Source organism: Heteronotia binoei, chromosome 4 (genome assembly GCF_032191835.1).
Source record: "Heteronotia binoei isolate CCM8104 ecotype False Entrance Well chromosome 4, APGP_CSIRO_Hbin_v1, whole genome shotgun sequence".
Classification (NCBI taxonomy): domain Eukaryota; kingdom Metazoa; phylum Chordata; class Lepidosauria; order Squamata; family Gekkonidae; genus Heteronotia; species Heteronotia binoei.
The window spans coordinates 179602847-179616118 of NC_083226.1; the positions used below are offsets into that span (position 1 = coordinate 179602847).

The 13272-nt window shown below is 50.2% G+C and overlaps 1 protein-coding gene across 2 annotated transcripts in view; it reads right to left on the bottom strand.

Annotated features, from left to right (window-relative positions):
• KIAA1328 (KIAA1328 ortholog) overlaps positions 1-13272 on the bottom strand; it is a 447944-nt gene that overhangs the window by 528 nt on the left and 434144 nt on the right. The window lies entirely within an intron of this gene.

Here is a 13272-nt window from a genome sequence, read left to right on the forward strand (position 1 = left end):
CAGGAATGCACATCTGGGCATCATCCATGGTAATGGACTTGAAACCTACCTCTACCCCCTGCCATTTAAATTAAAAGTGTGGCGCTCAAAGGCACTGCAAAAGAGTACATCCAATCTGGCATTTTGCCGTAATTTGAGCTACTGCTACAAGAAGTGTACAATCCAGGTGTACAAGAGGCCTAGTGTACAATCCAGACCTCAGGAAAATGTGCCTGTATTGCCCTGTTTTGTAATATCAGAGGTCCCCAAACTGTTTGAGCCTGTGGGCACCTGTAGATGTCTGACCCAGCATGTGGGCGTGGCCACAAAATGGCTGCCATTGGAAGCAGAGTCAAGAACGGAATGGAGGTCACAGCTTTCCTTTGGGCACCCAGGGAAAAACTTTGTGCTGCGGTAGCAACTGCTACCAAAGCAACGCTTTCAAAAATCCGTGCAAGCCATTCAAATTTCCAATACCAATGGTCCCAGTCAGGGCTTTTTTTTTAGCAGGAACTCGTTTGCATATTAGGCCGCGCACCCCTGATGTAGCCAATCCTCCAAGAGCTTACAAGGCTCTCAGTATAGGGCCTACTGTAAGCTCCAGGAGGATTGGCTACATCAGGGGGGGTGCGACCTATTATGCAAAGGAGGTCCTGCTAGAATTCCTTACAGGGCTCTTCTCACAGGGCCTACTGTAAGCTCCAGGAGGATTGGCTACCTCAGGGGGGTGTGGCCTAATAGGCAAAGGAGGTCCTGCTAGAATTCCTTACAGGGCTCTTCTCACAGGGCCTACTAGAAGCTCCAGGAGGATTGGCTACCTCAGGGGGGTGTGGCCTAATAGGCAAAGGAGTCCTGCTAGAATTCCTTACAGGGCTCTTCTTACAGGGCCCACTGTAAGCTCCAGGATTGGCTACATCAGGGGTGTGTGGCCTAATAGGCAAAGGAGGTCCTGCTAGAATTCCTTACAGGGCTCTTCGTACAGGGCCTGCTGTGAGCTCCAGGAGGATTGGCTACATCAGGGGTGTGTGGCCTAATAGGCAAAGGAGGTCCTGCTAGAATTCCTTACAGGGCTCTTCGTACAGGGCCTGCTGTGAGCTCCAGGAGGACTGGCTACATCAGGGGTGTGTGGCCTAATAGGCAAAGGAGGTCCTGCTAGAATTCCTTACAGGGCTCTTCGTACAGGGCCTGCTGTGAGCTCCAGGAGGACTGGCTACATCAGGGGTGTGTGGCCTAATAGGCAAAGGAGGTCCTGCTAGAATTCCTTATGGCTCTTCTCACAGGGCCTGCTGTAAGCTCCAGGAGCATTGGCTACATCAGGGGTGTGTGGCCTAATATGCAAAGGAGTTCCCGCCCATGCCTTTTTTGTGAAACCAGAGAGCTCACGGGTATGAGTAAGGCATATAGGAGAACACTCCGTGGGAGCTTTAACTCATATATATATAGAAAACGATATTTTGAACAATATCTTAAATCGCAATCTTTTCCACATGAATTTGAAATTACTTCGCAGTCCATTTTACGACATACGACGTTTCTCTTCGTTCGTGGGCCTTCCTGAAGGCCGAGTCACCAATGCGGGTGCGGTCGCAGTTCTCAGCGCGGCTGCAACCCGTCGGCTGCTTCTGCCCGCTCTCAGATAAATAATTTCAAATTAACGTGGAGACATTGTGATTCAGAACATTGTTTAAAAGATTTGTTTTCAGCATACGTTAGTTAAAGCGCTCATGGATTGTCCTCCTCTATACGGTACGTCACAGAAGTGAGCACACCCCCTCGCATTTTGTCAATATTTAAGTATATCTTTTTTCATGCGCCAACACTGAAGAAATGACAGTCGTCTACAATGTAAAGTAACCACCATTCTTTTCCAGCACTGGTCTGGGGCTGCACGAGTGCTGCCGGCGCTGGGGAGCTTCAGTTCATTGAGGGAACCATGAATGCCGACGTGTACTGTGATATACCGAAGCACAGCATGCTCCCCTCCCTTCGGAGGCTGGGGCGCAGGGCAGTATTCCAACGTAACGACCCCAAACACACCTCCAAAACGACCACTGCCCTTGCTAAAGAAGCTGAGGGTAAAGGTGATGGACTGGCCAAGCACGTCTCTAGACCTAAGCCCTATTGAACATCTGTGGGGCATCCTGAAACGGAAAGGAGGGACGGTGGCTCAGTGGTAGAGCATCTGCTCGGGAAGCAGAAGGTCCCAGGTTCAATCCCCGGCATCTCCAAAAAAGGGTCCAGGAAAACAGGTGTGAAAAACCTCAGCTTGAGCCCCTGGAGAGCCATGAATGGGGCTGTGGCTCAGTGGTAGAGCATCTGCTTGGGAAGCAGAAGGTCCCAGGTTCAATCCCCGGCATCTCCAAAAAAGGGTCCAGGCAAACAGGTGTGAAAAACCTCAGCTTGAGACCCTGGAGAGCCGCTGCCAGTCTGAGAAGACAATACTGACTTTGATGGACCGAGGGTCTGATTCGATATAAGGCAGCTTCATATATGTTCATATATATATATATATAAGGTGGAGGTGCGCAAGTTCTCTAACATCCACCAGCTCCGTGACGTCGACACGGAGGAGTGGAAGAGGACTCCAGTGGCAATCTGTGAAGCTCTGGTGAACTCTATGCTCAAGAGGGTTAAGGCAGTGCTGGAAAATGATGGTGGCCACACAAAATATTGACACTTTGGCCCTCATTTGGACATTATCACTTAGGGGCGTTCTCACTTTTGTTGCCAGCAGTTTAGGCATTAATGGCTGTGTGTTGTGCAATTTTGAGAGGACATCGCATTTACACTGTTACACAAGCTGCAGACTCACTACTTTACATGGCAGCCAAGCGTCATTTCTTCAGTGTTGTCGCATGAAAAGATACACTTAAATCTTTACAAAATGTGAGGGGGCGCACTCACTTCTGTACCTAGCGCCTTTTCTGCAGCAGGAACTCCTTTGCATATTAGGCTGCACACCCCTGATGCAGCCAATCCTCCAAGAGCTTATTAGGCTATAAGGGGTGTGTGGCCTAATAGGCAAAAGAGTTCTTACTACAAAAAAAAAAAAAAACCCTGGCCCCACCCATTTTGTAAAAACACTTGCTGGGTGCCAGGGCAGGTGTTGGTGGATGCCATTGTGACCACGGATGCGCACGCGTTGGGAATTCCTGTTTTACACTGAAGGGGGGAAGAGGTAGTGTCTGCCTTCCGAATGCATCTAATTCCTAACCCAGCCAGACTCTGTTCAGCTACTTCGGCCTGCCTGCCTAGGTTCAAAAGGTGTTGTCCTCTCTCGCAAGGCATGGCCTGGGAATCCGAGGCTACAAAAGGAATAGTTATTCTGCCCATATTGCGGGACCAGTGTCAGCATACCCTGGTTAAGTGTGCGGACTCTTATCTGGGATAACTGGGTTTGATTCCCCACTCCTCCACTTGCACCTGCTGGAATGGCCTTGGGTCAGCCATAGCCCTTACACTGTCCTTGAAAGGGCAGCTGCTGGGAGAGTCCTCTCCAGCCCCACCCACCTCACAGGGTGCCTGTTGTGGGGCGAGAAGATATAGGAGATTGTAAGCCGCTCTGAGTCTCGGTCCTTGAAAGGGCAGCTGCTGGGAGAGCCCTCTCAGCCCCGCCCACCTCACAGGGTGTCTGTTGTGGGGGAGGAAGATATAGGAGATTGTAAGCCGCTCTGAGTCTCTGTCCTTGAAAGGGCAGCTGCTGGGAGAGCCATCTCAGCCCCATTCACCTCACAGGGTGCCTGTTGTGGGGGGAGATGATATAGGAGATTGTAAGCCCCTCTGTGTCTCTGTCCTTGAAAGGGCAGCTGCTGTGAGAGCCCTCTCAGCCCCACCCACCTCACAGGGTGTCTGTTGTGGGGGGAGAAGATATAGGAGATTGTAAGCCACTCTGAGTCTCTGTCCTTGAAAGGGCAGCTGCTGTGAGAGCCCTCTCAGCCCCACCCACCTCACAGGGTGCCTGTTGTGGGGGGAGAAGATATAGGAGATTGTAAGCCACTCTGAGTCTCTGTTGTTGAAAGGGCAGCTGCTGTGAGAGCCCTCTCACCCCACCCACCTCACGGGGCATCTGGTGTGGGGGGAGAAGATATAGGAGATTGTAAGCCACTCTGAGTCTCTGTCCTTGAAAGGGCAGCTGCTGTCAGAGCTCTCTCAGTCCCACCTACCTCACAGGGTGTCTGTTGTGGGGGGAGAAGATATAGGAGATTGTAAGCCACTCTGAGTCTCTGATTCAGAGAGAAGTGCGTGGTATAAATCTACAGTCTTCTTCTTCCTCTTCTTCTTATCTGGGAGAACTGGGTTTGATTCCTCACTCCTCCACTTGCAGCTGCTGGAATGGCCTTGGGTCAGCCATAGCTCTCACAGAGCTGTCCTTGAAAGGGCAGCTGCTGCAAGAGCTCTCTCAGCCCCACCCATCTCACAGGGTATCTGTTTTGGGGGGCATGAAGGTAAAGGAGATTGTGAGCTGCTCTGAGACTCTGAAATTCAGACTGAAGGGCGGGGTATAAATCCAATATCTTATTCTTCTTCTAACTCCCCCTCACTTATTTACTAGCCCTCTGCTCTGCTCCCAACTGCACTCACTGCCTGGGTGCCAATCCCCAGGTGGGGGCAGGGGATCCCCCAGTTTGGAGGCCCTCCCCCCGCTTCAGGGTCATCAGACAACGGGGGGAGGATTTCTGCTGGGCACTCCATTATTCCCTATGGAGACTGATTCCCATAGGGTATAATGGAGAATTGATTTGCGGGTATTTGGGGCTGGGGGGGGCTGTTTTTTGAGTTAGAGGCACCATATTTGCAGCATAGCATCCGATGCCTTTCCTCAAAACACCCTCCATGTTTCAAAAACATTGGACTAGGGGGTCCAATTCTATGAGCCCCCAAAGAAGGTGCCCCTATCCTTCATTATTTCCAATGGAGGGAAAGTATTTAAAAAGTGTGCGGTCCCTTTCAATGTGATATCCAGAACTCCCTCTGGAGTTCAATTCCGCTCGTCACAACCTTGATCCTGGCTCCACCCCTAAAGTCTCCTGGCTCCACCCCCCAAAGTCTCCTGGCTCCACCCTCAAAGACTCCTGGCTCCACCCCTGCAGTCTCCTGGCTCCACTCTCAAAGACTCCTGGCTCCACCCCTAAAGTCTCCTGGCTCCAACCCCCAAAGTCTCCCGGCTCCACCCTCAAAGACTCCTGGCTCCACCCCCCAAAGTCTCCTGGCTCCACCCCTAAAGTCTCCTGGCTCCACCCCGCAAAGTCTCCTGGCTCCACCCCTCAAAGTCTCCTGGCCCCACCCCTCAAAGTCTCCTGGCCCCACCCCTCAAAGTCTCCTGGCTCCACCCCAAAGTCGCCAGATATTTCTTGAATTGGACCTGAAAAGGGCTGGGAGGTGGGCAGCGAGAGGGCTCCCGACGGAGAAAGGGGGGGGGGATACCCAGGCAGGTGGGAAGCGTGTGGGTGGGGGGAAGGGGGCCCTGGCAACTCTCTGCCCATCGCCCCTTGAGACCCGGAACCAGGCCCCGCTGTGCTGCCATGAGGGCTAGAATCTTACTGCTTCAAAAACACAATATAAACACTCCCGGATGGAAATTCCGCTTTGCTGCAACATAACAATTACCCCCCCCCCCCCACTCTAACCAAGCTACACAAGCAAGGTTCCAGGAAGTTACCACTATTCCGCAAGAGTGGAAGATTAAAAAGGTAAAAAGTAAAGGTAGTCCCCTGTGCAAGCACCGGTCGTTTCCAACTCTGAGGTGATGTCGCATCACGACGTTTTCACGGCAGACTTTTTTATGGGGTGGTTTGCCATCGCCTTCCCCAGTCAACTACATGTCTCCCCCCAGCAAGCTTTGACCGACTTTGGAAGGATGGAAGGCTGAGTCAACCCCGAGCTGGCTACCTGAAAACCCAGCTTCCGCCGGGATCGAACTCAGGTCGTGAGCAGAGAGCTCGGACTGCAGTACCGCAAGCTTTGCCACTCTGCGCCATGGGGCTCTCCGAATGGAAGACTACATTTGCAATAAACAACGTTCTGTTTTATAGTGTCAGATCTACGACCTGTGTTATTCCAGTATCCTGTCTCTGACCCAGACTTGGTGTCAAGCATGCTATTTCTAAGTGTTGGTTTTATCCCTACCTTTCTTCTCCCCCCCCCCTTCTCTCCCTCCCTGCTGTGGATGCATAATAAATCCATAGAGTAACCTTGTGCTAACGGTGTAGAGTGCCTCTCCCCCAGATTCACACAGCCGTGCCTTATCAGCTCGCAGAGAATGTGTGAGAAATGGAGATGTTAACATTCTGTAGCCGTAAAAGAGATACTGGAGAGTAGCCGTTGAACCTTCAACTCAATTTGTATCTTTATGTTATTCTTTTGACGTTATCTGTAACCCTGCCTTTTGAAGTTTGTCTGTAAGATACTATTCAATGCTATGTACGCCATCACTTCCAAGGAATCCGTCCTTGGAGCAAGTCATGGAGTTTTTCAATAAAGCAAGTCTTCGATTAAAGAACAAAAGCTTGATTACTGTGAAATATCGACGCTTGACCCTTGGTGGCTACAGGGCCCTGTTCTCTCCAGGCCTCTCTGCGTTTGAGCTGCTGTGAGAGTCCTCTCAGCCCCACCCACCTCACAGGGCATCTGGTGTCACAAACACTTTGAATGTCAGTTGCCCTAAATATCCCCCCTCCCCTTCGTGTCCCCGTCTTCCCCAAAAAATTGTTTTGGAGTTGGCCAGGCTGTCTTGCTCGGTGGGGAAAATCCTTCGCGCTCCAGAGCGCAGCGACAGTTTTGCTGAGAACTCGCGGTCGGAAAAGGCCAACAAAAGTTCAGGGAGGTACAATTTACGACTGCATCAAACCAGTCCCCTCGATACTCACCAGACGCAGCTTCCTGTTCTGCTTTAGACAAAGGAGAAAAAATAAACTCAGAGAGGCAGCATGTGGGGGGGGGGGGGAGGAGAAAAGTTTGTAAAATCAAGTGCAGGGGCGGGAGAGGTGACAAAGAGAACTTTTGCTTGCTCTCCTAAAATACTAGACCAGGGGTGTCGAAGTCATTTGTTATGAGGGCCGGATCTGACATAAATTTCAGTTTCAGTTTATTTCAATTTCTATCCCGCCCTTCCCACCAAAGTGGCTCAGGGCGGCTCACAACATATGAGACCTCGTTGGGCCGGGCTGAGCCGTGAGTGTACCTATTTAAGATTAGGTAGCAGAGATATAAACTTGACAGAGGACACAGACAAACACAATTAAAGATCTTTTTTTTTAAAAAAAACTTAAAACATGCTTAAAACATTAGCACCTGGTCTTAAAGGTGCTTTCTTTGTTTTCCTCCCACGGGATCCAGGGAACTGGGCAAAGGAAGCTCTGGCTCTTTCCTTCCTTCCGCAGGGGACCAGGAGGGGGGAGGAGCCTCAGCCAATAGAAGGAAGACAGGTTTGGCTCAGTAGCTCTGCTGTGTGATTGAGAGAGCCCGGCAAAGCAAGCTATTCCTCCCCAAGGGAGGAGCCTCAGCCAATGGAGAAAATAGAGGCTTTGCTCAGTAGCTGCTGTACAAGTCGGCATGCCTGGCAAAGCAAGCTGCAATGCAGAAGGAAGCAAGATACAGGGAGAGGGAAGCAGATGACAGCCAGTTGCTCAAGGGCCTGATAGGAGCCCTCCGGGGGCCTGATTCAGCCCCTGAACTGCATGTTTGACACCCCTGCTCTAAGCTGGGAAGTCTTCTGAGCAAAAATTCTACTTTGCGAGCTACTGGCATCAAAGCTGTGAGCTGCTACATAAATTAGTTTGCTCTGGGGTCATTTTTTCTGAGCTACGGCAGATATGTGTGAGCTGGAGGCTAGAGAACTGTGAGCTAGTTCACGCTAACTCAGCTTAGAGGGAACACTGGTGGTGAGGGAAAGGTTCCTACTGGTTCTCTTATAGACCAACATGGCTACCCTCTGAAACCATCACGGGAAAGGACGTCCTGTCTGTGGCACGGGTCCACACACCACACCACGACAACCGTCTAGCCATTCTCTCCCATTTGCTTCTGAAGCACACACAGGGCTTACTCTCAAAACCGACAGCTTGGATTTTTATCCCCCTCCCGCGACTTCCAAAATACCGGAGTCCTGACAGCACCGGCACACAAAGATGCAAAAGGGAGGCGATCCCTGAGGTGGAACGGTAAAGAAACTGGATTTATTTTCTGGTTACGAAGAAGCAAATCGGCAGATGGGCGACAACTGCTGAATCTGAAAATGGCCGCCTTTTAAAAAAAAGCTTCGGCAACGGAGGAGGGACGGCAGGAAAACGGCTCCCCCACCCTACCCCGAACACCATTCTGCCCTAGGCTAGGGCTCAGAATATACGGGCCAGACTGTCCCACCTCCTCATGCTGTTTAAGCCCGGATGGATGTTCTTTTCAGGAAATGAGGGCGGATGACGGGAACGGAGGGGAGGTCGAGCCGTGTGCAATTCCTGGGCTCCGGCAGCCAACCACCTTGGAGTTAATTTCTCCGGCAAGTTTATCTAAGTTTTACAGCGTTTCTGCTATCGGGGAAAATTAAATGATTCAGGCAGATTACGAGAGCAGCAAATATAGCAAGAGATTATTTTAAAAGACCAGGCATTGGAAATCAGTCTATTTGACGCCAGGGCTGTATATGCAATAAAGCAAACGCGCTCCCGCTCAGCCTGCCTTTATCTGATGGCGAGACGGCTCCTTTCGGCTGTTTAGTGGTTAATCCCCTGATAATGCCGTTTGTCCTGCCTTGTCGAGGCCCCATCAGACGGCTTCTCGGCTGCAGGCAACCGAGCTCGGCGAGCAGGCCTCGAGCTCCACAAAAGCCCATCTCCTCCGCCTGCGTTTCTCCAGGAATATTTAAAGGGAAACTGCCACCCTGGCGCAGGCGGCTCTGCCTGGAACTGTCTCCGCTTGGAGTGCGGCTGGCCAGGTGGCAGAACGCGGGGTCCCTTCCGAGGGGAAAGCGGGGCTTCCAAAGAGGCCGAAGCCGTGCAGTATTCCAGCTTTTGGGGGGGCGGCCAAAAGCACCCAGATGGTGACTCGCGTTGCCAGTGTGCAACTCCGGACTGGAGGCCAGGGTGGCAATCTGCCCTCACTTCCCTCTGTACGCTGCGGAATAACCGGCGGGGATAGAGGAGGGAGAGACAGAGGAAGGATCTATCAAGGAAGGCGATTTCACCGCTTTTCTAGGCCAAGGGCTGAATTCCAGGGCGCTCGGATCCAATGGAAAGAAGGTCGGAGTCTGGAACAGGCCCGAATGCAGCCCAAATGGCGTTAGCCTTCCCGGAGGCCTCTAAGTCCCGGAGGACACTGGAAGAACCATTGAGTCTCCTGAGCTCCATCTTTGAGAGCCAGTTTGGTGTAGTGGTTAAGTGTGCAGACTCTTATCTGGGAGAACCAGGTTTGATTCCCCACTCCTCCACTTTCAGCAGCTGGAATGACCTTGGGTTAGCCATAGCTCTCGCAGAAGTTGTCCTTGAAAGGGCAGACTCTTATCTGGGAGAACTGGGTTTGATTCCCCACTCCTCCACTTGCAGCGGCTGGAATGACCTTGGGTCAGCCATAGCTCTCGCAGGAGTTATCCTTGAAAGGGCAGCTTCTGGGAGAGCTCTCTCAGCCCCGCCCACCGCACAGGGTGTCTGTTGCGGGGGAGGAAGATAAAGGCGATTGTGAGCCACTCTGAGACTCTGGTTCAGAGAGAAGGGTGGGGCATACACCTGTCTTCTTCTTCCACTAATCCTCCGGTGAGCTCCTGCCCAAAATGAGGCTTGACTGACCCTAAGCAAAAGATTCCAAACTTCATGTGTTTGATTGGCATAAGAACATAAGAAAAGCCATGTTGGATCAAGCCAATGGCCCATCCAGTCCAACACTCTGTGTCACACAGTGGCCAAAAAAACCAGGTGGCCTCAGGAGGTCCACCAGTGGGGCGAGGAGACCAGAAGCTCTCCCAAGCACCCAGAATACAGAGCATCCCTGCCCCAGACATAAGAACATAAGAGAAGCCATGCTGGATCAGGCCAATGGCCCATCCAGTCCAACACTTTGTGTCACACAGTGGCCAAAAAAAAAAAAAACCCAGGTGCCATCAGGAGGTCCACCAGTGGGGCCAGGACACTAGAAGCCCTCCCACTGTTGCCCCCCCCCCCAGCACCAAGAATATAGAGCATCACTGCCCCAGACAAGAACATAAGAGAAGCCATGCTGGATCAGGCCAATGGCAACAAACCCTTCTGCAGAGTCAACCTAAATCTACCCTCCTTGCGGATCAAGGAATGTTCATTTCCAACGTCCGACAGAAGCTCCTGGAAAGTCTCCCAGGAGATGGAACAACCTGTGTCGCCCATTCATTCGATGACTGCTGGAGTCCAGTTTCAAACACCCTCTGCAGGAACCAGTCCTGCCTTCTCTCATTCAGGGGCACACAATGTGCATAGGAACCGTCCCTCCAGACGCCACGTAGCACATGGGGGGGGAAGCACTGGAGATTGGGGGGGGGGGGCGGAATACAAATAAAGATGTTTTTATTTAGAGCAGGCGTGTCAAACTCGTTTGTTATGAGGGACGGATATGACATTAATGAGATCCCGTTGGGCCAGGCGTGTTCCTATTTAAAATTAGGTAGCGGAGATATGAAGTTTATAAACGACACAGAAAACACAATTAAATATATATTTCTTATCTAAATATATAAAATATATTGGTCCTAAAGGTGCTTTCTTTGTATTTCTCCCATGGGATCCAGGGAACTGGGCGAAGGAAGCTCTGGCTCTTTCCTTCCTTCCCCAGGGGACCAGGAAGGGGAGGAGCCTCAGCCAATAGAAGGAAGAGAGGCTTGGTTCAGGAGCTCTACTCTGCGATCGAGAGACCCTGGCAAAGTAAGATATCCCTCCCCCCCCCTTCCTCGCCAAGGGAGGAGCTTCAGCCAACGGAGAAAATAAAGGCTTTGCTCTGTAGCTCCTGTGCGATTGAGCGAGTCTGGAAAAGCAAGCTGTGATGCGGAAGGAAGCAAGAGACAGGGAGAAGGAAGCAGACGACAGCCAGTTGCTCGGAGGGCTGATAGGAGCCCTGCGGGGCTTGATTCAGGGTCTGGGCTGCAAGATTGACACTCCTGATTTGGAACTTTAGGGGCAGACATTTTGGAAGTGTGGGAGGAACATATTGACCGAGGCAAAGTTCTACACAGTACAAAATGCCTCTCCATAAGAACAAAAGAGAAGCCATGTTGGATCAGGCCAATTGCCCCTCCAGTCCAACACTCTGTATCACACAATGGCCTATACACACACACACACACACACACACTGTGGCTAATAGCCACTGATGGACCTGTGCTCCATATTTTTATCCAAACCCCTCTTGAAGCTGGCTATGCTTGTAGCCGCCACCACCTCCTGCGGCAGTGAATTCCACATGTTAATCACCCTTTGGGTGAAGAAGGACCTCCTTTTATCCGTTTTAACCTGTCTGCTCAGCAATTTCATCGAATGCCCACGAGTTCTTGTATTGTGAGAAAGGGAGAAAAGGACTTCTTTCTCTACTTTCTCCATCCCAGGCATAATCTTGTAAACCTCTCTCATGTCACCCCGCAGTCGACGTTTCTCCAAGCTAAAGAGCCCCAAGCGTTTCAACCTTTCTTCATAGGGAAAGTGTTCCAAACCTTTAATCATTCAAGTTGCCCTTTTCTGCACTTTTTCCAATGCTATAATATCCTTTTTGAAGTGCAGTGACCAGAATTGTACACAGTATTCCAAATGAAACTGCACCATCGATTTATACAGGGGCATTATGATACAGGCTGATTTGTTTTCAATTCCCTTCCTTATAATTCCCAGCATGGCATTGGCCTTTTTTATTGCGATCACACACTGTCTTAACATTTTCCGTGAGTTATCTACCACGTCCCCAAAATCTCTCTCTTGGTCAGTCTCTGCCAGTTCAAAACTCATCAACTTGTATTTGTAGATGGGATTCTTGGCCTCAACGTGCATTACTATGCACTTGGCCACACTGAACCTCATCTGCCACGTTGATGCCTACTCACCCAGCCTCAACAGATCCCTTTGGAGTGCCTCACAATCCTCTCTGGTTCTCACCACCCTGAACAATTTAGTGTCATCTGCAAACTTGGCCACTTAACTGCTTACTCCCAACTCCAAATAATTAATGAACAAGTTAAAGAGCATGGGACCCAGTACTGAGCCCTGCGGCACCCCACTGTTTACCGTCCTCCACTGCGAAGACTGCCCATTTATACTCACTCTCTGCTTCCTATTACTCAGCCAGTTTTTGATCCACAAGAGGACCTGTTCTTTTACTCCATGACTCTCGAGCTTACTAAGGAGCCTTTGAATAGGAACTTTAGCAAAAGCTTTCTGGAAATTAAGGTAAACAACATCTATTGGGTCCCCTTTGTCCAAATGTTTGTTCACCCCCTCAAAGAAATGTAACAGGTTAGTGAGGCAAGATCTTCCCTTACAGAACCCATGCTGAGTCTTCCTCAATAACTTGTGTTCATCAATGTGCCTTCTCATTCTGTCCTTGATTATGGTTTCTACCAATTTTCCCGGTATTGAAGTCAGACTGACTGGCCTGTAATTTCCCGGATCTCCTCTGGAACCCTTTTTAAAGATGGGGGTTGACATTTGCTACCTTCCAGTCCTCAGGAACGGAGGCAGATTTCAATGAAAGATTACAGATTTTTGTCAGAAGATCCACAAGTTCATCCGGACCTGGTGACTTATTAGTTTTAATTCGTCAATCAGTTGTAGGACCTCCTCTTTTGTCACCACAATCTGACTCAGGTCTTTCAACACCCCTTCCAAAATTAGTGGTTCTGGAGCGGGCAAACACTTCTCGTCTTCCATAGTGAAGATGGAGGCAAAAAATGCATTCAGCTTCTCAGCCATTTCCCTATCCTCCTTCAGTAATCCTTTTAACCCTTGGTCATCCAAGGGCCCCACTGCCTCCCTGGCTGGTTTCCTGCTTCTAATATAATTGAAGAAATTTTTATTGTTGGTCTTTATGTTTTTTTGCAATATGCTTCTCATAGTCCCTTTTTGCCTGCCTGATCAAAGTCTTGCATTTGATTTGCCACAACCTGTGTTCCCTTTTATTAATCTCACTTGGACTAGTTTTCCACTGCTTAAAGGAGTCTTTCTTACCATTTACAGCTTCCATTACTTTGTTTGTTAACCGTGCAGGCCTTTTCTTATACCTACTTGTGTCTTTCCTAACTTGTGGTATATATTTTATCTGAGCTTAGGGATTGTAGTTTTAAAAAGCCTCCAAGCT